General features: G+C 41.5%; 1 long non-coding RNA gene across 1 annotated transcript in view; it reads left to right on the forward strand.

The window, feature by feature from the left end:
• The first annotated feature begins 4,507 nt into the window (after nucleotides 1-4,507).
• LOC140904727 (uncharacterized) overlaps nucleotides 4,508-26,781 on the forward strand; it is a 72,004-nt gene continuing 49,730 nt past the window's right edge. Inside the window, exon 1 of the long non-coding RNA XR_012156655.2 lies at nucleotides 4,508-4,669. This is a non-coding gene — a long non-coding RNA (uncharacterized LOC140904727). The remainder of the gene's footprint in view (nucleotides 4,670-26,781) is intronic.

Genomic DNA, 26,781 nt, shown 5'->3' on the forward strand with positions numbered 1-26,781 from the left:
TCCAAACATTCTTTTGAAAGTTTATGCCCAGAATAATTATATCTCAGCTCAAATTAGCATTCTTGAACCTTTAAGGTGATTGTCTACTCTTTGATTAAATCATTGTGGCATGCTAACTAACCTCTGTTCAAATGTTTATTGTCCCTGGTTTAGGGTCTTACCTTGAAGAGACATGATTGCTATTTTCCAGTAATTCTATATTAACATGATTTTACTCCATGTTACAGATGAATTATTAATAGTTTAAAGTTGATACACCTACCAATAAAATGTTAAAATAAAACCTATTAATTGTACCAACTATAATTAAATGATTCACCTCTATAAATATAAAATAGATAGAAATGGCCAGAAGACATTGACAATCATCAGGAAAGGTGAATAGAGTATATTGCCAAACAAATATACACTGAAATAAAGTAACCAGTACAATTACATTTTTCCACATTATGCATTTCTAAAATATTTTTGTTTAGTAACATTATTAGAGCTACTACACACTGAGAACGATACAAATTCATTTAATGGTTCAATATAGACCGATTTTAAACTACTAGAGTAGATCAGTTAAAGTACTTCATTTTGGAATACTAGAGTTGTCCTAAAAATAAATTATTCCCATAATTTTATACCATTCTAAATTGAAAGCTCAAGATCCTGATAATTTTCAGACCTCAGTATTTATGGTAGGGAAAGAAAAGGAAAACGAGCACTCAGAATAGCAGTAATTTGTTCTGCTTTGCACAAATCCACTTTTGGATTTGCATTCTTGAATGAACTCAGATATCTATGCAAAGTCTGAAGTTATTTGCACTTATTCAAACTTTAAAAAGGAGAAATCAAACAAGGTGAAGCCAAAAAGAGGGCAAAAGAGGAGATAAAAGTGCAGGCGATATTATATGGTGTTGAGCTGTGCAAAATTTCCACTATGAAACTCAAAACCATAAGAATGCAGTGATCCAGACAGAGCCAGTGAAAACTGAAAGACTTAAATACAGCTGAGGAGACATCACAAAGGGGGAAAAGGAGAGAGAAACCCAAGTGGGAGTGGACTGGGGAAAGGACTGCAAACAAGATTGGTCCCCGACTTTCAAAAGTGCTAATCGCTCAGCAGCTCCACTGAAATCAATGGGAACTGCAAGCTGATCTACATTTTTTTTTTAAATCAGGCCACTTACTTAAGCATCTAAATATGGATTTAAGACACCCACTAATTTTAGACACCCATTTTTGAAAATCTTGGCCTGCAAATATTATTTAGCTCCATCACTGGTCAACAAGGAAACTGGAGAGGGCCATGATTGAGAGGGGCTTGGGAGATGAGTGTCCTGCAGAGCATAAGGAAGTTGAGGTTGTGATTCCCTAGAAAAGCAAGGACAAGAAGGGAACAAGGCTGCCTCCTTTCCAATGAGTCAAATTGATATCCAACTCTTATTGTACTCTTCTCTTCTACCAAGCCATGTCTTTTAAAACAAATTGTATCCTTATGGCCATTGACACATGAAATGTAACAATCAGCTGAGCTGTTAAGTTATTCTCTCTTCTAGTTTCTCCTGGATGCCCTTTCATCCATGGCTGAACTCTATTCCCACTCCCACACACTACTGCACTGAAAGAAACCTGTCACTTTTCCCTCCTTCAGCCCAGTTCTTGTCTAGGTCCCAGATCCTCAAAAGGGAGTTAGGCACCTAAATATTGTTGAGGATCTTGGGTCTAGGCATATATGCTGAGTTTCTAATGTGCCAGGGAATGCTCCCCCTGGCTCCACCCCAGGCCCTGCCCCCACTCCACCCTTCCCCCAAGACCCCACCCCAGCTCTGCCTCTTCCCGCTCTGCCCTCACCCAATCTTTTCCCACCCCATTTCACTCCCTCCCCCAAGTGCTCCCAGCCCTTACTCCTTCCCCCTCCCCCTCACGCAGTGGAACAGCTGATCACGGTGGGTAGGAGGCACTGGAGGGCGGGGAAGGCACTGATAGGGTGGCTGCTGGAGCCAGGGCTGGAGCACCCACAGAATTGGTGCCTATGGGTCTAGGTGATTTTTCCATGCATCCAACAGGCTGAAATACCTTCTGAGAGAGAACTTCTTAGTGTGTGCCCTTTCTTTACTACTGTTTTAGAGGTTGTATGTTTAACTTTTCTGAAATAGTCTGTGAGATTCCCTGAACATTCAGAAGGCCAGATTCTGAACTGGTGTAAAATGGTATAAATCTATAGACGTCAAGGAAGTGACACCCACTTACACCAGCTAAGAGTCCACCCCCCCGCCATGTTGCAAGTGGTCTGTCTAATTAAAAAAAGATTTATTTAAGAATAAAGTGAGAATCATATTAAAACAAAATGAATGTTCTGAATAACATATCTAGTTCAACACCCACATCTAGATAGGTCCCATGAGGTTGAGTTGCAGTGAACAAAAAAGGATTTTGTAGTTCCAGCAATCCTTTCTCACCTCTACTCTCTTAACCATGTAGCTCATCAATCAGACACTTTTTCCTTTAAGTCTCTTGAGTTTTCTGTACCCCCTGCATCCTAATCCTTTATAGTGTATAACCATTTTTAATATTAAAGGTGTGACAAAATTAATTACCATATCAAGCATGTAGGTTATATCAGCATTTCAGCAATGTAGAGTTTGATCTAGTGAATTATCTGGGGGAAGTGAAATAGTCTCTGTTCTCCATAAAATAGCTATTGTTCCCTGTATCTGCTTACATCCCCACTCCCTGTCTAACTCCAGATAGATTTCCCACTTTCCCGTTTCAGAACCTAATATTTCAAATCCCACTTTGAACTTGCCTGAACTTTTGTCAGCGAAAGAGTTGAGGTGACAGGATCTGGGTTTGCAAATCAATTGTTCCTGGCTGGAGGCAATAGTTAAAGCCAACCTCAGGCTGTCTTCAAAGGAACAGGATTTACATTTATTGTGTAGCTTCTTCTTACGGGTAGTTCTACTCAAAGCACATATGAAATGTTGGACAATTAAATCCAGTGTGCCACAAAAAATGCTCAAATTCCTTTGTAAAAGAGCTCAGGAGTAAGGGTTGTCTGAGTGTTACATCTCTATAGAAAAATCAGAATCATGCTAATTGAATACGGTTGCCTTCAGCAACTTTCACCAGTAATACTCTGCATTCTTCTTTGAACCAATTATTATTGGCTGAAGGCAAGGGGGTGTTGGAAATGGTTGATCAAATACATTTATTGAACAAAATATGGCCTCATTTCTCGATTAATCAACTTAACAGTTAGCATTTGACCAGCTTTTGTATAAAGTGAGAACAAAAAGACAAGCTAATTCTTATTTCCAGCTCTAAAACTATGGACTCTAAATATAAACAAGAAAATAGGTCCATGAATCAGGGAAATAACTGTACATGTATTTAGGATGGAAAACTAATGTGCAAGAAAAAAAATCAAAAGAACTCTTACTGTATAATATTTATTAGTTCTTATCTAAACTTCTTTCTGAAAAGAGTATTACCAAAAGACTCTTATGCCTCCAAGTGTCTACTCAGAAGATGCTCACTGTTCGCTCCTTCCTTCTCAAAGCAAAAAATAACTAAATAAATAAAAAATAGGCCTGGTGCTGTGCTCTCAGTACAGCCCTGTTAATCTCACCCACAGATAGTATCTGAGAGAAGATGCCTTAGCTTTTGATTCCCACCATTTCCCAAGACTGTTGAGGTAGTCAAAGACTCCTTCCACTACCAGTTAAGCACAGTTTCTGCAAAAACTCTTTGGTCAAACTGTGTAGCTTTGGTGTTCAACTCTAATTGGAGGTCTAGGGCTCTCCCATTTATGAAGAGCTGCAATTAGGATTTGCAGTTACATTCTTTTGGTGATATCTTTCCATGAGTCTACTGCACATGGCTGACATCATCCCCAGTGATATGCAGCCTCACTCTTTTCCCTTTTGTTGGAAGCTATGTAATGATCAGAGACAGCCACTGCTTTTCCACCTTGGCTAGGATGCTCATTCTGCCTGCAAAGCTGAGGCAACATCTTGGTGATTAAGAATTTTTTTAAAAAATGGAAAGTGGTAACTGGGAGTCAGAGAGGACTCAACTAGCTTGGAAGTGGATATATTAGAATAATTGATCTATATGTGAAGCTTCCAAACCCCAGAGTATTATAGAAGTACTACCAGAGAAATTCTCCAGCCTCCATTTTGTGAGTCTAAACTCTATTCTGAATAAGCAGGAGTCACTCCACTCCAAGATGGAAATTGTAGATATTGAGCATGCTAGGTGCTGAAAAAGGGTGAAAAGTGTTGTTAATTGGCAGAAAGCTCAGGAACACTAAAATTGCATCTTGGCAAAAGGCCAAGTGGATGAAAGGCCAGTTGAGGTAAACAACTAGCTCAAGATCCTGCCTTAGCAAAAAGCCAAGTGTGTGAAAAGGCCGGCAGAATCATAACTCTGAGGTAAACAGCAACTGTGAGCATTTGCAAAGTGTTGTCATATATACAAGAATGAGGTAATGTTTAGTAGCAAAACATGCCCAGACAAAGACCTGGGAGCTGATAGCACTGTGTAACAGTCAGATGCTCAGGACCAGAGTTAGCAATCAGGAGAGGATGGACAAAGAGATTAAAAGACTGCAAGAAAAACTGATGAAAAAGAAGTTAGAAGCTGCTAAGAGACCTGACCGCAGAAGATTGGAGTGGAGGTAAATGACCAGAGCTGACCAAGAAGCAAGCAGAAATAGCAGTAGCAAATAGAAGCAGTAGTCAGATACAGAGATTAAAGAGTAAAACCAAAGTATTTATAAAGTAAGTCTTCTAGTTTTTTAATGATAATATAGCATAAATATAGGGTAGGGTAGTGTATAGTATTTGTGTGTGTGTGTGTGTGAATAAGAATGCATAAATTCTGTTTTTAATTGCAATTTACCTATGTAAAATTTAGGGCATATTTAAGAATTTCTATCAGCAATCTATAGAGGACTGACCATCTGTTATAGAGCACATTGCTTAGAGTCATTTAATGTATGTATGCTTAGAGTTATGTATACTGTTGTAGTTTAAAGGTTCTTTAGCTTTCAGTAAGGGATTTGTGAAACGGACTTATGCCTCATTTAGGATTTTAGATTACATTTCACTAGGGATTGTTGCTTACATTAATAAAAGATACTTTGTTTTGGAAAGCATGCTACCTATGTCAATCACTTTATCAGAAGGTATATCCATGACCTTCAAGGATTTTCTGACCTACTCTGGAGTCCAATACCCAAGGCAGAGCCGATTAAGGGAGAACAGGCAGTTTATTCTAGGGGTGCCCTAAAGCCTAAATTTCAGGGTAACAGAAGTACCTAGATTATGACACAGTACTGATTGATCCATGATACAGTCTCATTTGTGTAATGAGCCTAAAGATTGACCAACTCCTTGGGATTGTGATTTCCCCCCTGTCAAAACCATACAGCTAAGGGTAGCCTAGAATTCCTCCTTACCTGTAAGGGGTTAAGAAGCTCAAGTAACCTTGTACAGTTAAGGGTAGCCTAGAATTCCTCCTTACCTGTAAGGGGCTAAAAAGCTCAAATAACCTGGTTGGCACCTGACCAAAAGGACCAATGGGGAAAGAAGATACTTTCAAATATTGGGAGGAGGGGGAGGACAGCTTTGTTTTTGTGTGTTCTCTTGGGAAGCAGAGAAGCATCAGGTCAGAAAACTTCTTCTCCTATAAACCATCCTAAAAGTCTCTCATATTACAAAAATTGTAAGTAAAAGCCAGGCAAGGCATGTTAGATTATCTTTTGTTCTGCTTGTGATTTTTTCCTTTGCTGGAGGGAGGTTTATTCCTGTTTTTTGTAACTTTGAAACTAAGCCTAGAGGAAGTTCTGCTGTGTTTCTGAATCTTTTGTTACCCTGTAAAGTTATTTTCCATCCTGATTTTACAGAGGTGATTTTTACATTTTTTTTAAAATAAAATCCTTCTTTTAAGAACCTGACTGATTTCTCTATTATCCTAAGACCCAGGGGTTTGGGTCTGTGATCACTTTGTAACCAATTGGTTAGGATATTATTCTCAAGCCTCCCCAGGAAAGGGGGTGTAAAGGCTTGGGGGGATATTTTGGGGGCATAGGAACTCCAAGTGGTCCTTTCCCTGGTTCTTTGTTAAATCACTTGGTGGTGGCAGCATACCCTCCAAAGGCAAATAATTTTAACCTAAGCTGGTAGAAATAAGCTTACGGGGTCTTTCATGCAGGTCCCCACATCTGTACCCTAGAGTTCAGAGTGGGGAGGGAACCCTAACACCCCCCATTCTCCGATAGTGAGTCCAGTTTGCTCTCTAACCATATGCAGAGGTTATGCAGTTCTGCGGCCATGCTTTCCCACCCCCAGACTCTTGACGAAATATGCACCTCTGAAAGTATACTTTTTGCTTCTGTCTCTGTGTCTTACATTGGTTGCCTAGTACCCTAGTACCCTCAATCCCCCTGTGTCCGCACACAAAGGCCGCTATATGTCACCAATTTAAGAGTACAATACAACATATTAGTAAGAATAGATGAAAAATATTAGCAAGTAACTAGTGAGACTGAAAAACCCTGGTCACCCTTGAGGTCAAATCCCTAATGTATCCCCCAATTTGGCTTCCATTTCTGAGCACATTTTTGTCTATTATTACTGAACAAATGAATTTGGCACAAGTGATACTGTATGCAAAGTGTATGTGCAAAAGATTGCATATATGCAAAATTTTACATACACAATCAGAGTTTGAACCTTTTAGACAAGTGGTGGGCAGCCTGCGGGCCACATGCAGCTCGTCAGGGTAATCCACTGGCGGGCCACCAGATAGTTTGTTTACATCTGCACGGCTGCCCGCAGCTCCCAGTGGCTGCGGTTCACCATTGCCGGCCAATGAGAGCTGCAGGAAATGGTGCGGTCCACAGGGACCTGCTGGCCGCTGCTTCCCGCAGCTCCCATTGGCCGGCAACAGTGAACCATGGCCACTGGGAGCTGGGGAGGCTGTGCAAACATAAACAAACTGTCTGGCGGCCTGCCAGCAGATTACCCTGACAGGCCACAGGTTTCCCATGACTGTTTTAGACTTTCCCTCCCCTCCTCCCCCCACAAGTTTAGATATAATATTTTAAAATTGATGTTCCAACCAATTTAAAATAAATCTTACCCATGCCTGTCCTAGAAATCCTACTATGAAACATCTAAAATGTGTTCAGTAACACTCTAATACAAAAATATCAAAAGGCAAGAAATAAGGGCACTGTGTTAAACTTGTTAGTTTAGATTTTTTGAGAGCAAAGAGAATTTAGTCTGAGGCCACTCCAGTTAGCACATGTAAATGGTTGAACTATTACATTGTTATTGGTTGGGTGATTGAGTCACATGGCTGAAAATAATGGAAGTAGCACCCAAAAACACTGGCAAATGGAAATGCTGAGAAGCTGAATCATGTAACCAGAGGGTTTTAAAATCCAGGGATTGAGGCTTTAATTGATGGAACTGTGTGTGTCTCTTTGTGTGAAAGACAAGTTGAGTACATACAAGAAACTGAGAGAAACTCAGGGAAAGAGAGAAAAAAAAGCCAAGCAGAAGTCTGGAGCATGAAGTGTGTGGCTGACTGACTATATCCTCTAATATCCTGAACAAACATTACAGAATTAAGTTAAACCTTATTGAATTATGGTTAATAGCTTTAGGGCACATGGTATTAAACACGTAATTGTGTATGTGGTGGTGTGTCTTTTCATGTACCTTTTCTAGTAAGAAGGGGGGATGCTAGTGAACTTCTTCTGTTGTTATCCTTTGAAGCCACCATCCGGGAAGATATGCATATGCTGGTTCAAACTGGATTCTCCAACAGAGACCAACAGAAAAATAAAAGACTTTTGGACAAAAGCCTGAATTTAAAATGACTCAGGTCCTTCTTCCTGATCCAGTTAATGGACAGGACCCCTAGTCTATGGAGAGCCCAAATCCTTAGAGGAAGATATGAAGGACTTAGTCTACTGAGGCCCCATAAGACTGTGTGCTTGTTCTGAGCTGAAGCTCTGATGAACTTGTAACGACGAAGAAGCCCCTATGGAAGGGTGATGCCTGATAAGCTTATTAGGATGTGTTCCTAATAATGTTCTTTTAATATTCCTAATAATTTTTTTTCACTGTGAGGTTTTTTACCTAAAATAAAGTAGGCTTGCTTAGAAAGAGCTGTATGGTCACTTATATCTGTAGCAATCACTCTGTTATGTGTCACTGAAGAGAAAGCAAGGAAGTCTGTATAGTCAGATGGTTTTGCTGGGAAATATCCAGTGAGGGCAGGGAACTGTGCAGTCATGGAATACCCTTGTCAGAATAGAGAAAGATGCAGTTGCCCACCCAGAAAGACAACAGCTGAGGAGCTGGAAGCTGAGGTATTGCCCTTGCTGAACCACTGAGTTTGTGCAGTTGCCCTGCTCTGTGACAGTACGGCCCTGGGAGAAGCCAAGAGAGAATTCTGGGTTGGGATGCTGGCTGAGAGAAGCTTGGGTCTATAAGCAAAAAAACCTACTCCTTTTTTTTCTCCTTTTTTGTGCATGTGTGATTCTCCTAAATTTGGAGAAGTGGGACGTTGTATGTTCCTTTTAAAAATACCTGAGTGTATCAAAGAAAGCACCAGTTCCCATTTCTCCTTCATCAGTTTCTGCTCCCAAATAGAACTTCTGCAGGACCCCAAACTTTGACTAGCTGCTTTGGCCAAAAAGGGACAACAATATTTTAAGATAGGATAACGATTACTGATTGACTGCTAAGAGAGCAAAGGGATCAGTAAAAGAGCTGGCACACTGTAAAGAAGACTGCTCTATTGTTCATCAAAGTTTCCTATGACTAAGCAGTTATTTCAAAACAAAACAAAAATCTCGCAGTCCAGCACATTCTGGTGTCTCATCCATCATAGCAGACACTTTTCTGATTTGATTGAAATGTTTTTTTTATTTAAACACTGCATTGATCGCAGCAGCTTGCTGATGACTGCCTGGACAAGCCTGGGCGAGCAGATATCTTATCCAGTTATGGCAATTATAGGCAAGAAGAGGCCATCCACTTGCAAACCCTATATTGTACAATGTAGGAAGCATAAATAGTATCAGGGTATCAGTAGATTTTTTGTGGAAATTTCTGTCATAGATACAACATATTTTTCTGAATGTTATATAGCTTTTAGCTTGCACTTCCATCTAGTCCAGCAATTTATTATGTATCTGTACTACTAATGTATAATTTAATTTGACTTATAAAACAGATAAAACATTTTGATTTTGTATTTATACTACCTTATACATTTCTTGGGTAAGGGTTAATGGCTTCCTCCATGTACTGGACACCCCTAAGTATATTTTCAGTATTCAATATATAATAGATGATGACAATCTTAAGGAATGATGCAAGTTTGTATTTAATAGGAGGAGGGAATATTTTCTAGAGATGTGTGAATAATTTTAGAAGCTCAGAATTTTAACAAAACTCACAATTATTTAGGTCCATATTCATAGCTTTGTAAGGCCATAAGGTATCCTCATGATTATCTAGCTTGACTCCTACAAACAGGCCATAGATTTCATCCAGTGCATCCTTCATCTAGACCAACAACTGGTAGTTAAACTAGAGCATATCTTTTAGATCTGTATCTCCTTTCGTTTCTCTGAATCTTCACAAGTCGCCAATTGTGTTGAAATTCATCTATGACCCTTTTTAGGTCTCACCCTCTCCGCTGGGCAGGTGGCTCATCTATCACACAAGTTTGAGAAAGTTGAAGGAAAATATATTCCTAGGTCCCCCTTACCTGAGAGACTCCCAACAATGCAAGATTTAAATAAGAACAGCTGGACAGAATTCACCTTCTGGATAAACTGCAGAGCAGGAGGGGCTCATCTGGGCCTTGGCTTGGCCACTTTTAAATAGACAGGGCCCATTGTAACTACAGGCAAACTACAAGCAAACTAGGCAGCTGCCTAGGATGACTAGGGTTGCCAACTTTCTACTCACACAAAACTGAACACCCTTGACTCACTGCCTGCCCCTCCCTTCCTCTGAGCCCCTGCCCCCTGCTCACTCCTTTCACCCTCCCTCTGTCACTCTCTCTCCCCACACTCATTCACTCGCTCATTTTCACCAGGTTGGCTCAGAGGATTGGGGTGCGGGTGAGGGTGACGGTTCTGATTAGGGATGCAGGCTCCAGGGTGGGGCCAGAAATGAGGAGCTCAGGATGTGGAAGGGGGCTCTGGGCTGGGAGGTGGAGCCACGTGGTTAAGAGTATGGGAGGGGGCTCTGGGCTGAGGCAGGGGTTTGGGGTATGGAAGGGTGTATGGCCTCTGAGCTGGCGGTGTGGGTTCTGGGTTGGGGCCAGAAATGAGGGCTTCAGGATGCAAGAGGGGGCTGCAGGCTCAGGCTGAGAGGTTCAGAGTGTGGAAGGGGCTCCTGGCTGGGTCAGGGGGTTGGGGTGAAGGTGTGTGTGTGATGACTCCAACTGGGGGTGAAGGCTCTGGGGTGTGGCTGGGGATGAGGGGTTTGGTGTGTAGGAGGGTGCTCCAGGCTGCTATTGAGGGGTTTGGAGGGCGGGAGGGGGATCAGGGTTGGGGGAGGAGTGGAAGGGTGCGGGGCAGGCTCTGGGTGGTGATTACCTCAGGCAGCTCCTGGAATCAGCAGCATGTCCCACTCCAGCTCCTGCATGGAGGCACAGCCAGGCAGCTCTGTGTGCTACCCCATCCACAGGTGCCACCTCGCAGCTTCCATTGTCCACGGTTCCTGGCCAATGGGAACTGTGGAGCTGGCGCTTGGGATGGGGGCAGCGTGCAGAGCCCCTGGCTGTCCCTATGCCTAGGAGCCATAGTAGGGACATGCCGCTGCTTCTGGGAGCTGTGCGGAGTGATGGCAGGCAGGGAGCCTGCATTAGTCCCACCGTGCTGCTGACCAGACTTTTAACGGCCCAGTCAGCAGTGCTGACCAGAGCTGCCAGTGTCCCTTTTCAACTGGGCATTCCAGTCGAAAACCAGACACCTGGCAACCCTAAGGATGACAGATTCAGCCAAGGGTGGAAGGGGTGGCCAGGCCAAAGCAGAGAGATTCTGTGACCCCATGCACCAGGTCACAATGCCACTCACTCAAATTTGTCAGTTCCAAACCCACACTTGTGCCATACCCACTGAACCATGAGAAGGCTCGCCATGTCTTCCTGCCTGGAAAGTCTGATGCACCTCCCCAGGATACTGCAACCTCCCAGTGGACAACCCCTTCTCTAGGGCATAGGAGGGGGTTATCTGAAGGTTATTGTATGGAACAAACCTTTGTTCCCCACAGCCCCATTTGATAATTTCTGTCTTGAATGGAATGTCACCAAAGAGCAAGATACTTAGGAGCCAGGGGGAAGGAATTTGGCACACAGGTGATTTTACTAGTTGTCAGGGAAATGGAAGAATGGGGATGAATAAATGATTAAAGATAACATTGAACACTGAGGAAAGTGAAAGATGTGCAGAAGGTGGAAAAGAGTTAGCGGGAAAATTGAATAGAGGCCAGAAAAGATTCAGACATATTCAGAGAAGCTTCAGATCTGTATGCAGTGCAGATAATAGTCAGTGGGTGTATTTGAAATGAACCTTTTGAAGTTTGCCCATCATTAACATTTACACAGAAGATCTTCTAGGCACTTAAGATATGTTTAGAAAAGATGAATCAGAAATTCTAGTCACTGCATTTTAAGGCAGTATGTCTATGTTAGTAGTAGGAGCTAATGCATATTTTAGTTTGTTTGTTTTTTTTTTATTATGAGATTTTATAACACTTAGGGGTAAATTATCAGCCTTTTTTTTTTTTTTTTGGTCACTAAAGTGTGCCTAAGAGATTAAATGAGTTTTTTATTTCAGTTTTTGTACCTTCCTCATCTAGCAGCTCATTAGAAAGATTGGTGTACATTTCAGCTTGCTGGTTATTCTGCATCTGATTCTGCATCATGTAGTACCTTCCTTTCCTAAACCAAAATACGTTTTAAACTGTGTTAGTTGAAAAACAGGTGCATAAAATGTAAACTGGAAAGTGCATGGGTCCTTTACCTAATGCTTGTCTCTCCTTTTCCTTTCAGCTGGTCTGAGGGCAGCAAGCTGCTCTCAGCTCTCCATTTACAAGTATTTTGTAAATGTAAAGCTGTACAGTAATTCTATCTCTCCCTCTCACTCACACCCATGACTTAATACAAAATCATTTGTTTTAATATTACAAAATAATTTTAGAAATTATTCTATGCCCATTACAATCACTATAAACAGAGTTATCAGAATCAGACAAAGAAACACCACCACAACAAATCCCAGCAGACTAGCAGATATCTGGAAAGTTCTTAAAAAAAAAACCCAAAGCAAACCTAAATAACATATATTGCATATCATGTGGCTCAAATAAATCCTGCAGTAGGCTAATGGTGTAGGGGTAAATCCCATGGCATCTATACAACATATTGAGAATAGTCATACTATGTTAAATCCATAGTAATCGTATATTTTTATTTGGAGATTGTTATTAAACTGTCTGGAAAATACATCATTAACCTATCGTTAATTAATGATTAGGTAAAACATTAGCCCAGGGGTGACCGGTTTGTCTGCTTATACTGAATATCAAGTTTGTTCCTGCCTCAAGTCTTTCTTGCTTTTAGATTATAAAGAGTTCTTTAACTAAGTCTGAGAAAATTGTTAAGCTTCATTATTACATATTAATGACTTTATTCTACATTTGATCTTTGTACAAAATAATTGGAGGTCTATGTGTAGAATTGTAATGATCTTGGATGGATGTAAATATAGTGAAGGAAGAGTTGGCATTTCATGTTTAAGGGAAGAGAACAAAAGGGAGAAAGGAAAAATGGAGTGAAATAAAATGCAGCAACACAACCATGTTGAGGAGTATTAGGTAACTGGCAGGATAATTTTACTGGCTTAGAGGAAGAGAAGCTGAGAATGTAAACAAAGCGGTCTTGATATGGCCATATTGTAGTGCTTGGGACTTTAAGGACTCAGCTTCCCAGAAAGCGATTTGGGGTGGGGCACTGTGAAGCTCTTGTTGTTCTGCACAACCGACTGGAACAAAATACAGAAAAAGCAGGTCTTAGCACTTAGCACTCCTTAAACACTAAGATCCTCCACCTGCCCAGGAGGGTACACCCGAAGGGACAGAAACAGAGGCTGGGAGCTGTTCTTTGGTACCTCAGCCCCCAACCCATGGAAAGTGGAGAGTTTGGGGCTCCACACAGCAGCCTGAGTTCCCTGGGCAGCTTTTACCACAGCCCACCTCTGGCTTCTAGCAGCATGGTCTCAGGGGGAAGAGGAGGAGCAGTGGCAGGGTAACGGAGTGGGTGGGGCTCCTGCATGTGTCCTGCTTTTGCCTTTTGAAAAAGTGGTCACCCTGCTCCCAACTTAAGCCAACTTAGGCAGCTCCCTGCCTAGCGTGCTTCCTTTTATGGATCCTATTCTTAGGCACCTATCTCTCCCTTTGCATTGTATAGGGAGCCTAGGTGCCTAACTCAGGCTTTGTGGATTCTATTGGGTGGTTAGGTGTCTACAAGGTAGGCATTGAAGCACTCATTGGCTATGTCTCTTTGTGGATTTGGGACTGAGTAATCACTGAACACCGCACAGAGAGCACAGTGGACTGTAGAGTGCAAATAGGAGCCTTCCTCTAGACAGCTAGATTCACAGCAGATTTGAGTTCCAGAGCAAACAAACTAGAGGAGTTCATGCTTAGAAACGGTCAAATATACAGCAAAGAAACTTGTATTCTGTGTTCTGTTTTTAACAATGCAGGTAGCAGTCCTGTGCTATTAGAATATATACTAAATGTATCCACAGCCTTCAGATATTGTATGCTGGTTCAGTTGGCAAGCTTCATTTCATCTCAATTAAACAAGAGGAATCAGGAAATCCCCTACCAAAGCATAAACAAGTTAAAATTAACCCTGCAGAGTTCCAGGGTCTTCTACCCATGCAGTTTCTTGTGTCATCCCTCTGGAGACAGCACACAAATTGGCTGTAATTCAATCCATAGAGCAGAAGGCAGAAATTTCTTGCCACAAACAAACACAGCCCCAGGACATTTTATTCTCTTCAATACAGGATTTATGGCTCCCTTAAGCCACAGTAGAAATGCTATTAAGGGAGGAAAAAGGCCTGAGAAGATTGTTATATAGACATCTGTACTTGGTGGTGAGCAATTTAGGAATTCAAAAGCTAAGACCTAAATCATTGTTGCCTCTGTGGATGCACTGGTGGCAGGAGACAATATTGCAAGTCCTTTCCTCCTCACACTCCCCTGCAAGAGATAGACACAGTTTCATAGGCATATATATTTTAAGCCCAGAAGGGACGTTTAGTATGATCATTTAGTCTAACCTCCTGCATAACGCAGGCCTTCTAAGACTTCCTTTAATTAATTGCAGCTTCAAGTCCAATAGCTGTACTTTAACTAGAGCATAACTACAGACTTTGACTACAAGTGTTATGACCTATGGAAATCAAGATGTGCTGCTGAAACAGCCTTCCCCAGAGAAAAGTGTCTGGATATAGTGTGGGAATGGCCAGAGGCTTGCCTTTTCTACATGTGAAGCAAATACCACTGCTTCTTGTAACCCCTCAATATCCTGGAGACAACTTGCTTTGCAGAGGCGTGATGTCCACGGGCACTACAACTTGAGTGTTCCATATCCTCATCACCCTATGTAGCTTTGCTTTTAACAGTAATAATTTGGCCGTAACCTTTAAAATAATTAAGATTAAGATGGACAGATCAATGCTTTCAGATTCAGAAATGGACAGTTTTAAGAGGTCCATCAAAGTAGTTGTATACAGACTCAATCAGTTACAGACTGCCAGTAAGAAACAGTCTACTTTTTGGACTGTAAAGTTGCCATCTATGTAACACGGGAACCTCTTATGTTTTGGCTGTATTTGTATAATAGATGTTTGGATAGTAAAATGCCTCATGGGTACAATGTGTGCCTTAAGAATGGGTACATGATTTTCATCCTCACCATTCCCCTCCTGTCCATATTGGTCTGGGCATGGCCATTTCTCTGTTGGTTTTTATTTATTGTAACCTTATTCAAAATTTATTAACCATACTGTCCGTTTGTGGCTCCCTAGAAATGTAAAGTTTGTTGACATTTAGTCTCACCCATTCACTTTCTGCCTCTTCTGCACAGATCAAGGCAACCCATCATTAGTCTGTTCAGTTATTTATGTTCCTGGACAGGAAAAAAAACAAACAGCATGCAAAGATATTTTTCACAGTTTGCTACATTGTTTGCATCACAGCCTTAGATACAAATTAATTGAACAGCCCTCATAAAGCATATGGGTATATCTATGGGAAGAGAAATAAAGTTTTCACAATATTTGAACTGATTTTTGTGAGTTCACAAAACAAAAGTGAAGCCTGCAAAAACATAACAGTGGTTTCCTATTGCTGTTTTAATAGGTGGTATTTTAATTAATTACTGTCTTGGAGGTATCTATATTTTTTCCACTATATCAGTCTTGTGTTTCTCCATTTAGTAAACATTTCCCTGTGTTATGAAGGGATCTGAAATTCACATGCCAGATTTTTGTCTTAAAAGATCAATTTCTATTAATTCTTCTCATGCCAATCATTTTGTTTTATGCCTTACTTATCTTCAACAATTGGTGGAACAACAGTTAGCTACTACTTTAGAGCCAGCAGAGGGCACAAAAACCATTCTTGTTGTTTTTTGCCAGACAAAAAAATAAATAGTTTCTGTAAGTTCTCTGCCAATGAGCCGGTGTCTTTTAAAAACTGCATTATTTAAAATTCTGACTCTTATCATTCTTAAAGTAGGTCAGATATCGTTTTGATCCTGAAAATATTGAACGTGTCTCTTTAACTGCAATTTTAAAACTTGATCCTGCAAAAACATACAAACTTGGGTAATTTGCCTTCAAAGGCTAAATTATTATGTTGCTGTATTTGTGTGATTTGACCAATTAAATTACCAGAGTTTTGGGGTTTGTGGGATCAGGCCTCTAAACAAGATTTATACATAATCCAATTTTCAGAGGTTCTATCACCTTTCTATTTGGTTGGTAGGCTGCTGGTTGGCTGAAGGGCTGTATTTTTTAATGAGCGACCAATTTGGGCTAATAGATAAATTACCCTTCAATCACTTAGTAACCAATTAGTTGGCTATACAGAGAAACCATTTTCATTTGTGTCTTTTAAGAAGGACAGGCAAGTACCTTGACCCCAAAGTCAATGGTAATAATGTTGGAAAATGTAAAGAGTGAGTGTTGTTTTATTTATTTTATTTTATTTTATTTACTTGAGTCAGTTTGCTTTTCATTTTTTTCTCCAATGGAAATAGCTTCTTAGGCTTTGATGTTTTCCTGTTAAAGTTATTCTGGCATGAGAGCCCTGGTTTAACTCAGTGAGTAGTTCTCAAATGAAAATTTTACAATTTAACCTTAAACCACTTAGAATTTTAAAATGACGATGGTTCTCTTATTGTTTTCCTTTCCCCTATTTTCATTTCTTGCTTTGGAACAAGCCTTTATTGCCCTCTTGCATTATAGGATAACATAGGCTGCAGACAGATTCTGTTGTGTTGGTTTTTCTGAAGCTGCTTTGTAACATCTTGAGCACTTTCTTTGTCCTTCTTTAGCAAATTATGGTCCTGATCCTAAGAGCTGCTGACTTCCTAAGAAGTTGTAGGTGCTTGGCAGTTCTCAAAATCAGGGCTTAATAATATTTTTATCTTTGTTAATTTTGTCATACTTAATGTTCCTGATAGCGTTATGGCAAAGATATACTAAGATTACTTGGTTAGTGGGTGTAGGTCTCATGTGTGTGATCAACAATTTATGGCCATTGAAAATGTAAAGGGAGCCAGTAACAGACAAGTTCTCAAATATGGATGAGCTCTCAAATTAATGCTCAATCCTATAACTGACCAATCAAACTCAATTCCTGAGCTGTGTGCTGGGTCAATGGCAGGATCAAGGTTTTCACATCCATGAAAGGCTTGGTGGGGTTTTTTGCACAAAAAGGGTAAATAGCACATGCAAGTACCCTTCTAACTGCACAATAACATTGTTGTAGTTTGCATCAGACTTGTGCAACATGGATAGCTTTCCATGGATTTGATGTGAGAGCAGTTGGAAATCAGTGATTTTTTGACTCTGGTTTGCTATGAGATGTTGATCTTATTTGAACTCAGAACACAAAGTGAAATGGGTTGGACTGAATAAAATATTTGTACCATGTCTCTAAAGCAAAACCATTTGATTTCATACTGTTTAAGTCCATAACATCCTAATGCTGTTTGCTGCTACTCTTGCTGCATTGAAGAAGAAAGATGCTGCGGGTGCCATTCCTTTGTAAAAGGAAAGACTTGAGATTTACTTTTAGCCTCCACTGACACAACTGCACCTCCATTCTATATGCCTTATGTTTTTAAATTATTATGGAAGCAGGAGGCAAAGTCAAAAGAACCTGCTATGTGACTTTTTGGGTCAGGCACCAGGCCTGGGCATGCTAACACCCCTCCTTCACATGCTTTAATAAAACCAAATGGGAATTACAGCTTGAAGAAGATGCTGCTACAGAAGCTGATCTGTTACTCCCAACATTGTTGTTGCTACTTAACTGTCTTCTTAGCTCTGACTACTGCCTTCTAATATGCTTCCAGCAGCTTTTTGCTTAAAGGAGGAAACAGTATTTAAACAAACAGAAAAGCATTCACTGTCTCCCACCTCCACCCCAACTTGCCTTCCCACAGCAAAATAATGAAAATAAGATTCAGAAATATTTCTCCCTCAATAGAAAATCATACTTATGAATAAGTGTGAATTGTAGGGGCCTTAATGATTAACTACAATCTTTTCAATACCATTTCTATGGGGCTTTTTTGCACTGCAGATGCCCTCTGCACTGTGAACTTGAGCACTTGCTGATTGTACATTGTCAGTAAAACTCTGCCTTTGAAATCTTTCTCAGCATGTGGAACTGACCCTTTAACTTCCTACGCCCACCCTCTGCTGTGATGTGTGGCTCTGATTTCAATCGTATTCACTGTCCAAGCCTGCTTTAAGCTGAGAGTGAAAATAGGGGACTTTATATTTAAATAAATATTTTTAAAAATACGACCATTACAGGAAAAAACAAACAAATAAATTGGATTTTGCTGTTTATATTTTCTAACTAATATATTCTTAAAATCCATTTTTTTAAACTAAGTGCAAAAATGTAAATGAAGCTTCTAGATCTCTTTGCCCTTGCAACTTTAATTATCAAGGTAAATATAAAATGTATGTGTAATTACTTTTAGATAAGGCTGTTTTTTTTTAAATTGTTTTAGAGCATAGTTGATTAATTCAAGTGGTATTTTAGTTGGAGGAAATGGGGGAAGGGGTATTTTTCCTAAGAATGATATATTTAATTTTTTACCAACATTAGAAACAAAAAATTTGTTGTATGGCAGGAGTGCATTAGGGCCAGGGGGAGAAATAGTTGACATTCACAAGTAAATGGGAGAGTGCTTCAAAATACCGGCCCTCTTTCTCTTCAGATAAGCGTCCACACTTTGGTGCTTATCCAAACTATGTAAAGGTAGTATGCAAAAGTAGGTTGGTTATCTCATGAGGACAGATGTTCTCGTGAGATTTCTTTTATTTATTATGTTATTGATTGTTTGAATTATGGTACCAACTAGAGGCCTTAGTTAACATCTAGGGCCCGTGTCTTCTCGATGCTGTACAAATGTGTCATAAGAAACTGGCCCTGCCCCCAAAAACATAAAAAATCAAAATAGAGTCCGAGAAAGGAAATCCTATTAATCCTGATTTTACACATTTACCTTTGTAGATCTGGGCTACGGAGATTAAGGTTTGGATCCACAAAGGGACTTGGGTGCCTAAATTAGTGCAAAAACAATGGGATCCACAAATCTTGAGCTGGCTGCCTAGGCTCCCTATACAGTGCAGGGAGAGAGAGAGGGGTGCCTAAGAATGGGATCCACAAAAGCCAGCACACTTGGTGGGGAGCTGCCAATGAGAGGGGTATGTTCTAAATCCCACCCCCATCACAGACTTAGGAGCCTAAGTCTGGGCTGCAGGGAGGCACCTATTTCTGTCTCCGATCCACAACCAGGAACCGCTCTCTTAAAGTCAGGCAGCTTAGGCACCTCAACTGTTTCTTGTGAGAGAAAGTTAAGCTATTCATCTGAAAGGGAACCCCTATTCAAATCCCTTTTCCTCAGGCAGAAGGAAGAATTGAATGGTGTCTCCCACATCCTGGGTGAATACACAGGCTAAAAGTTATAAGGATGTATTTCCTCTGGCATTTCGTGTGATGTTAGGTGTGCTTAGAGCATGCCTACTGGGTCAGTCACTGCAGACAAAATAAGCGGAGGTGCACCACTCTCTGGTTTGTGGATCACACTAGGACTTTGGTGGGAGATGGGCGTTTGGACACCTGAAGTTAGGCAGCAGTGTGCATGCCCAGAAGCAGAAACAAAGGCAGTTACAGGCAGCAGCAGAGTGGAGGGGTTGTGGATTGTAGTGGTGCTTAAAACTAGGGTTTAGATGCCTGTGGTCCTTTGTGCATCAGGGCCAGAAAGCCCAGTTCAATGGGTGAAAGTTTAACTGTTGTATTTACAAAAAGAAAAAGAGTACTTGTGGCACCCTAGAGACTAACAAATTTATTTGAGCATAAGCTTTTGTGAGCTACAGCTCACTTCATCAGATGCCTGAAGTAAGCATGGGACTGCGCTTTTTCTTTGTGTTTGTTCTGGGGAGCTGTGTGGTTTGTTGTATCATTTTAATTCCACTTTTAGAGAATTGTAAAAGTCATTTTAGGCTATATCCATTTTTTGCAAATACCAGAGTTGTTTTTTCCACTGACTTCAATGCACTTTGGATCAAGTCATGATTCTTGAGTGCTCTGTCCAGTATTGGTTTAAATGTTTCAAGCATTGGTATTTTTGCCACTTTGCTCAGGATGCTGAACCATAGTCTAATTATAGAACTCATTAGTTCTGCATTTGCTTTTTTCAAACCCTTTGGTATTCCTTTTATATCAATAATGCTTGCAGCATAATTGCCAGTGGTTCAATGAGTTTATTAGTTAATTCCCTTAAGACTGTGGGATTCATATCATACTGATCTGCTTATATATATAGGTTCAGATTTTCCAAATATTCCTTTCCTGCTTTTATCAACAGCCATGTTGACAAAATCTTAATTAATTCCTAATTGTCCATACCACTCTTGTTTTGATCTATTCATTTATTAATGGATTTACATTTTTGCTGTTTTATTTTCTTTTTTCTGATAGTACTTATTATTTGTATGACTATTGTGCCTGGGAGTCCCAGACATGGACCAGTACTCTGTTGTACAAGGCACCATACAAAACACACAGCAAGATAACAGTCCCTGCCCAAATGAGCATACGATCTAAGTATAAAACAAGAAACAACAGATGGATATTAGTAGACAGAGGAGTTCAAGTGAATAGTGAGACAATATAAATCAATCAGGGTGCAATCCACACAGGTCCTTTGGCACCTATACCCTGTTTTTAGGCACAACTTGCAAGCTACAAAACTTTCACTCTGCTGCCACCTAACCCTGTAGGTGCCTAAAATCACTCAGTACCTAAATGTTTGCCTCTGGGCACATGCTCTGCTACTTTATTCTAGGCACCTGTTCCCTGCCTAGAGCAAGAGCAATTCACAAACTGGGGAATAGAGGCATTTGGCCACCTAAGTCATGTGCAGTGGCCAAGCCAGTGGGCATGCTCACAGGTTCCTACCAGCCTGAGCCTCTCACATGAAGCAGAAAGGTGGAGGAAGGAGGCACACCCTTAGCATCTTTTAGCGTAGTAGTTAGGGTACTCACCGAGGATGTGGGAAATACCTTGGTCAACTGCCCCCTCTGTCTGATGAGGAGATGGGATTTGAACAGGGATCTCTTGGGTATCTTTCCTAACCATTGGACTATGAAATATTCTGATGTGGGCTTTTTTTTCAATCCCTCCTACTGAAGTTGTTCCACTTCAATTCAATAATTAAATATTAATTGGGCCAGTGAAAGATAATGACTCTAGAATAGCCTAGTGAACTCACCTGAGAGGTGGCAGACCCCTTTCCAAGTATGGAGAACTTGAATCTGGGGTCTCCTATATCCTGGACAAGTAACCTACCCACTAGGATAAATATTACAAAGGAACTCCACCTCTTCTCCCCCCCAAAAAAAACTTTTGTAGAGTTAGGTCACCTCTGAGTACACCTACCACATCGAGCTATGCATATGGCTTAGGCAGTCAAATGCCTATCCTTCCCCAGTTTGTGGATCTCTAGCAGAGCTAAGAGCCTCCTTGAAGCCCAGACTGAGGCACCTATTTCTATGACAGGGGTGGGTCTTAGCGCACACCTCTTTGATCAGCATCTCCTGTTGGTTAGCTTAGGTGGCTCCCTGCCTAGTGTACTGGCTTTGTAGATTGCATTCTAAGGCACCTATCTCTCCCTAGTCATTGTATGTGGAACCTAAGTGCCTGTCTCAGGCTTTGTAAGTTTCAGTGTTGTTTCTGTGATTTTCTTGGTGCCTAAAATTTAATCACCATGATTCTCAGCATTGCAGTTCCTAAGTCCCTGTGTGGACCTGCCCAACAGCCTACCTGTTGTCTATTTTTTTGTAGGTATCGTAGTAAAAGAGATTTTCAAGCAGGTATTTGAAGGGAGATACTGAGGTAGCTTTGTGGATATTTACAGGAAATTGCTCCTGCGGATGTGAGGCTGCATGGGACAAAGGATGAAGGTACATACTAAATTTTCAAATAAATGGGAAGTAGCTATATCTGTAAAAACACCCTTCAGATATTTCTTAACTATTTTGGGTATGTCTACGCAGCCCACAGAAGCGAGTCTACCCGCCCGGAGCTGAGCTAGCAGGGCTCATGCTAACATGCTAAAAACAGCTGTGTAGACAGTGCTCTGGGGTTGTGACTTGGGCTGAAGCTCAGTCCCTGAAGCCGAGGGATGGGTTTTGCTACCCACGCTCCAGCTCAAACTGCAACTTCAAAGTGCTGCCTAGACAGCTATTTGTAGAGTGAGTTCCACCAAACCCCATGAGTGAACTTGGGCTGGGACGCTTGCCTCCATGGGCTGTGTAGACAAACCCTTTAGCAAGTGTTAATTTAGAGATAGGATGTGATCATGGGTGTCATAAATATAAAGGGAAGGGTAAACCCCTTTAAAATCCTTCCTGGCCAGAGGAAAAATCCTCTCACCTGTAAAGGGTTAATAAGCTAAAGGTAACCTCGCTGGCACCTGACCAAAATGACCAATGAGGAGACAAGATACTTTCAAAATCTGGGAGGAGGGAGAGAAACAAAGGGTCTGGGTCTGTCTATACGCTGCTTTTGCTGGGGATAGACCAGGAATGGAGTCTTAGAACTTTAGTAAGTAATCTAGCTAGGTATGTGTTAGATTATGATTTCTTTTAATGGCTGAGAAAAGAATTGTGCTGAATAGAATGACTATTTCTGTATGTGTGTCTTTTTTGCAACTTAAGATTTTGCCTAGAGGGATTCTCTATGTTTTGAATCTAATTACCCTGTAAGGTACTTACCATCCTGATTTTACAGGGGTGATTCCTTTACTTCTATTTACTTCTATTTCTATTAAAAGTCTTCTTGTAAGAAAACTGAATGTTTTTTCATTGTTCTCAGATCCAAGGGTTTGGTCTGTGGTCACCTATGCAAATTGGTGAAGATTTTTACCAAACCTTTCCCAGGAAGTGGGGTGCAAGGATTGGGAGGATTTTGGGGGGTAAGACGTGTCCAAACTACGTTTCCCAGTAAACCCAGTTAGAGTTTGGTGGTGGCAGTGGATATTCCAAGGACAAAGGATAAACTTAATTTGTACCTTGGGGAAGTTTTAACCTAAGCTGGGAAAAGTAAGCTTACGAGGTTTTCATGCAGGTCCCCACATCTGTACCCTAGAGTTCAGAGTGGTGGAGGAACCTTGACAATAGGTAATGATTCTGTTAAGTGGTGGATAGATAAGAACAAATGAATATTTTAATAACAGATTTCTTTAACCAAAGTGGGCCTTAGTTTCTCATAAACAATGAGACAGCTGCAGCATCCTCCAAAGTCGTTAATTGGAGTGGATATAGCAGTAGCACCTTCCCAGTTTATCATTGGCCAGACTCTGCCAACCTTAATCAATGCAACTACTCAAAGTGATTAAAGTTTGCAAAATTTTTCCTAATGGGATTATAACCATAACTAATCTGTGGCCTTTAAAAGTTTTTTCTGTACTTAGTTATACAGGACATAGTTGTTGGTTTATAATCAACAGTATTTCTAGGGCAGCATGTAGTTGCATTGCCTGAGGAGCAGATTGGGTAGTCCTGGCACAGTCAAGGAACTATGATGAGTTTGGAATAACAGAGGCTTGGTGGGGTAATTCACATGACTGGGGCACTGTCATGGATGGGTGTAAACTGTTCAGGGAGGACAGGCAGGGCAGAAAAGGTGGAGGAGTTGCACTGTATGAAAGAGAACAGTCTGATTGCTCAGAGCTCCAGCATGAAACTAGAGAGTATATGGGTTAAGTGTACAGGTGAGAGCAACAAGGGTGATGTCTGTAGACCACCAGACTGGGAGGATGAGGTAGACGATGCTTTCTTTAGAAAACTAACAGAAGTTTCCAGATCACAGGCCCTGGTTCTCATGCGGGACTTTAATCACCCTGATATCTGCTGGGAAAACAATACAGCAGTGCACAGACAATCCAGGAAGTTTTTGGAGAGTGTTGGGGACAACTTCCTGGTGCAAGTGCTGGAGGAACCAACCAGGGTCCGTGCTCCTCTTGACCTGCTGCTCACAAACAGAGAAGGATTGGTAGGGGAAGGAGAAGTGGGTGGCAACCTGGGCAGCAGTGACCATGAGATGGTCGAGTTCAGGATCCTGACAAAAGGAAGAAGGGAGGGTAGCAGAGTATGGACCCTTGACTTCAGAAAAGCAGACTTTGACTCCCTCAGGGAACTGCTGGGCAGGATCCTCTGGGAGGCTAATATGAGGGGGGAAAGCCTTATTGACAGGGTAGGAACAAACCATCTTGATGTGCAGAAAGAATAGCAAATATGGGAGATGACCAATTTGACTTAACAGTGAAATCTTCGGTGAGCTTGAATACAAAAAGGAAGCTTACAAGAAGTGGAAACTTAGACATATGACTAGGGAGGAGTATAAAAATATTGCTTCAGCATGCAGGGGTGTAATCAGGAAGGCCAAAGCACAACTGGAGTTGCAGCTAGCAAGGGATGTGAAGGGTAACAAAAAGGGTTTCTATAGGTATGTTAGCAACGAGAAGAAGGTCAGGGAAAGTGTGGGACCCTTACTGAATGAGGGAGGCAACCTAGTGACAGATGATGTGGAAAAAGCTGGAGTACTCAATGCATTTTTTGCCTCAGTCTTCACAGACAAGGTCAACGCCCAGACTGCTGCACTAGACAGCACAGTATGGGGAGGAGGAGAGCAGCCATTGGTGGTGAAAGGAGAGGTTAAGGACTATTTAGACAATCTGGACATGCACAAATCCTTGAGGCTGGATACAATGCATCCAAGAGTTCTGAGGGAGTTGGCTGATGTGATTGAAGAGCCAATGGCCATTATGTTTGAAAACTTGTGGCAATCGGGGGAGGTCCCGGATGGTTGGAAACAGGCAAATATAGTGCCCATCTTTAAAAAAAAGGGAAGAAGGAGAATCCAGGGAACCACAGACCACTCAGCCTCACCTCAGTCCCTGGAAAAATCATGGAGCAGGTCCTCAAGGCAAGCATTCTGAAGCACTTGAGGGAGAGAAAGCTGATCAGGAACAGTCAACATGGATTCACCAAGGGCAAGTCATGCCTAATCAACCTGATTGCCTTCTATGATGAGATAACTGGCTCTGAGGATATGGGGAAAGCAATGGGTGTGATATACCTGAACTTTAGAAAAGCTTTTGATACGATCTCCCACAGTATTCTTGCCAGCAAGTTACAGAAGTATGGGCTGGACGAATGGACTATAAGGGTAGATAAAAAACTGGCTACATTGTTGGGCTCAATGGGTAGTGGTAAATGGCTCGAAGTCTAGCTGTCATCCGGTATCAAGCTGAGTGCCCCAGAGGTCGGTCCTGGGACCAGTTTTGTTTAATATCTTCATTAGTAATCTGGATGAAAGGATGGATTGCACCCTCAGCAAGTTCGTAGATGACACTAAGCTGGGGGAAGAGGTAGATACACTGGAGGGTAGAGACAGAGTATAGAATGACATAGATAAATTGGAGGATTGGGCCAAAAGAAATCAGATGAGTTTCAACAAGGACAAGTGCAGAGTCCTGCACTTATGATGGAAGAATCTCAGGTACTGCTACAGGTTGGGGACCAATCAGCTAAGTGGTAGTTCTGCAGAAAAGAGCCTGGGGATTACAGTGGACTAGAAGCTGGATATGAGTCAACAGTGTGCCCTTGTTGCCACGAAGGCTAATGTCATACTGGGCTGCATTAGTAGGAGCATTGCCAGTAGATCGGCGAAGTGATTATTCCCCTCTATTTGGCACTTGTGAGGTGACATCTGCAGTATTGCATTCAGTTTTGGGCCCCCCACTACAGAAGGGATGTGGACAAATTGGAGAGAGTCCAGCAGAGGGCAACAAAAATGATTATGAGACTGGGGCACATGATTTATGAGGAGAGGCTGAGGGAACTGGGCTTATTTAGTGTGCAGAAGAGAAGAGGGAGGGGGGATTTGATACTACCTAAAAGGGGGGTTCCAAAGAGGATGGAGCTAGACTGTTCTCAGTGGTGGAAGATGACGAAACAAGGAACAATAGTCTCAACTTGCAGTGGGGGAGGTCGAGGCTGGATATTAGGAAAAAAAAATATTTCACTAGGAGGGTGGTGAAGCACTGGAATGGGTTACCTTGGGAGGTGGTGGTATCTCCATCCTTAGAGGTTTTTAAGGCCAGGCTTGACAAAGCCCTGGCTGGGAAGATTTAATTGGGGTTGATCCTGCTTTGAGCAGGGGGTTGGATTGGAAGACCTCCTGAGGTCTCTTTCAACTCTAATCTTCTATGATTCTATGAAGCAAATTGTGAATCAGTCATACTCTGCCTCCTGGTGTACCCTTTATTTTGTGCCATGGGTATGTGCGGAGAAAGTATCCAGGTCAGCCCTATATCTGGCACAATGAATGCCAAGGCTCCAACTATTCCCCACCCCACATTATACAGTAGTATAATGGCCCTGGGAGGACTGCTCTCCCCACTGCACTGCTGTCCATGGCATGAGGAATTACCTTACTCCCGTATGCAGAATGGGGCATAATTTGGTCCAAATGAAGACACACAAGTGGCATGTAATTCTAATATCTTCCTTTCAACAACAACAAAAATTGCAGTAACACTGCCTTTCAAACGTCTCTCTGTACATGTAACAGTAACAAAGGTTTGGGTTTAGCCTGATGATATAGTTTGGGGTCCCTTCTAGAAAAAGAATCATTTTCCATTTTCAGGAATTACTACCTTCTTCTAAAAAAGAAAAGGAGTACTTGTGGCACCTTAGAGACTAACCAATTTATTTGAGCATAAGCTTTCGTGAGCTACAGCTCACTTTTTTTTTAGCTCACAAAAGCTTATGCTCAAATAAATTGGTTAGTCTCTAAGGTGCCACAAGTACACCTTTTCTTTTTGCAAATACAGACTAACACGGCTGTTACTCTGAAACCT

This window comes from Lepidochelys kempii, chromosome 1 (genome assembly GCF_965140285.1).
Source record: "Lepidochelys kempii isolate rLepKem1 chromosome 1, rLepKem1.hap1, whole genome shotgun sequence".
NCBI classification, from domain to species: Eukaryota; Metazoa; Chordata; order Testudines; family Cheloniidae; genus Lepidochelys; species Lepidochelys kempii.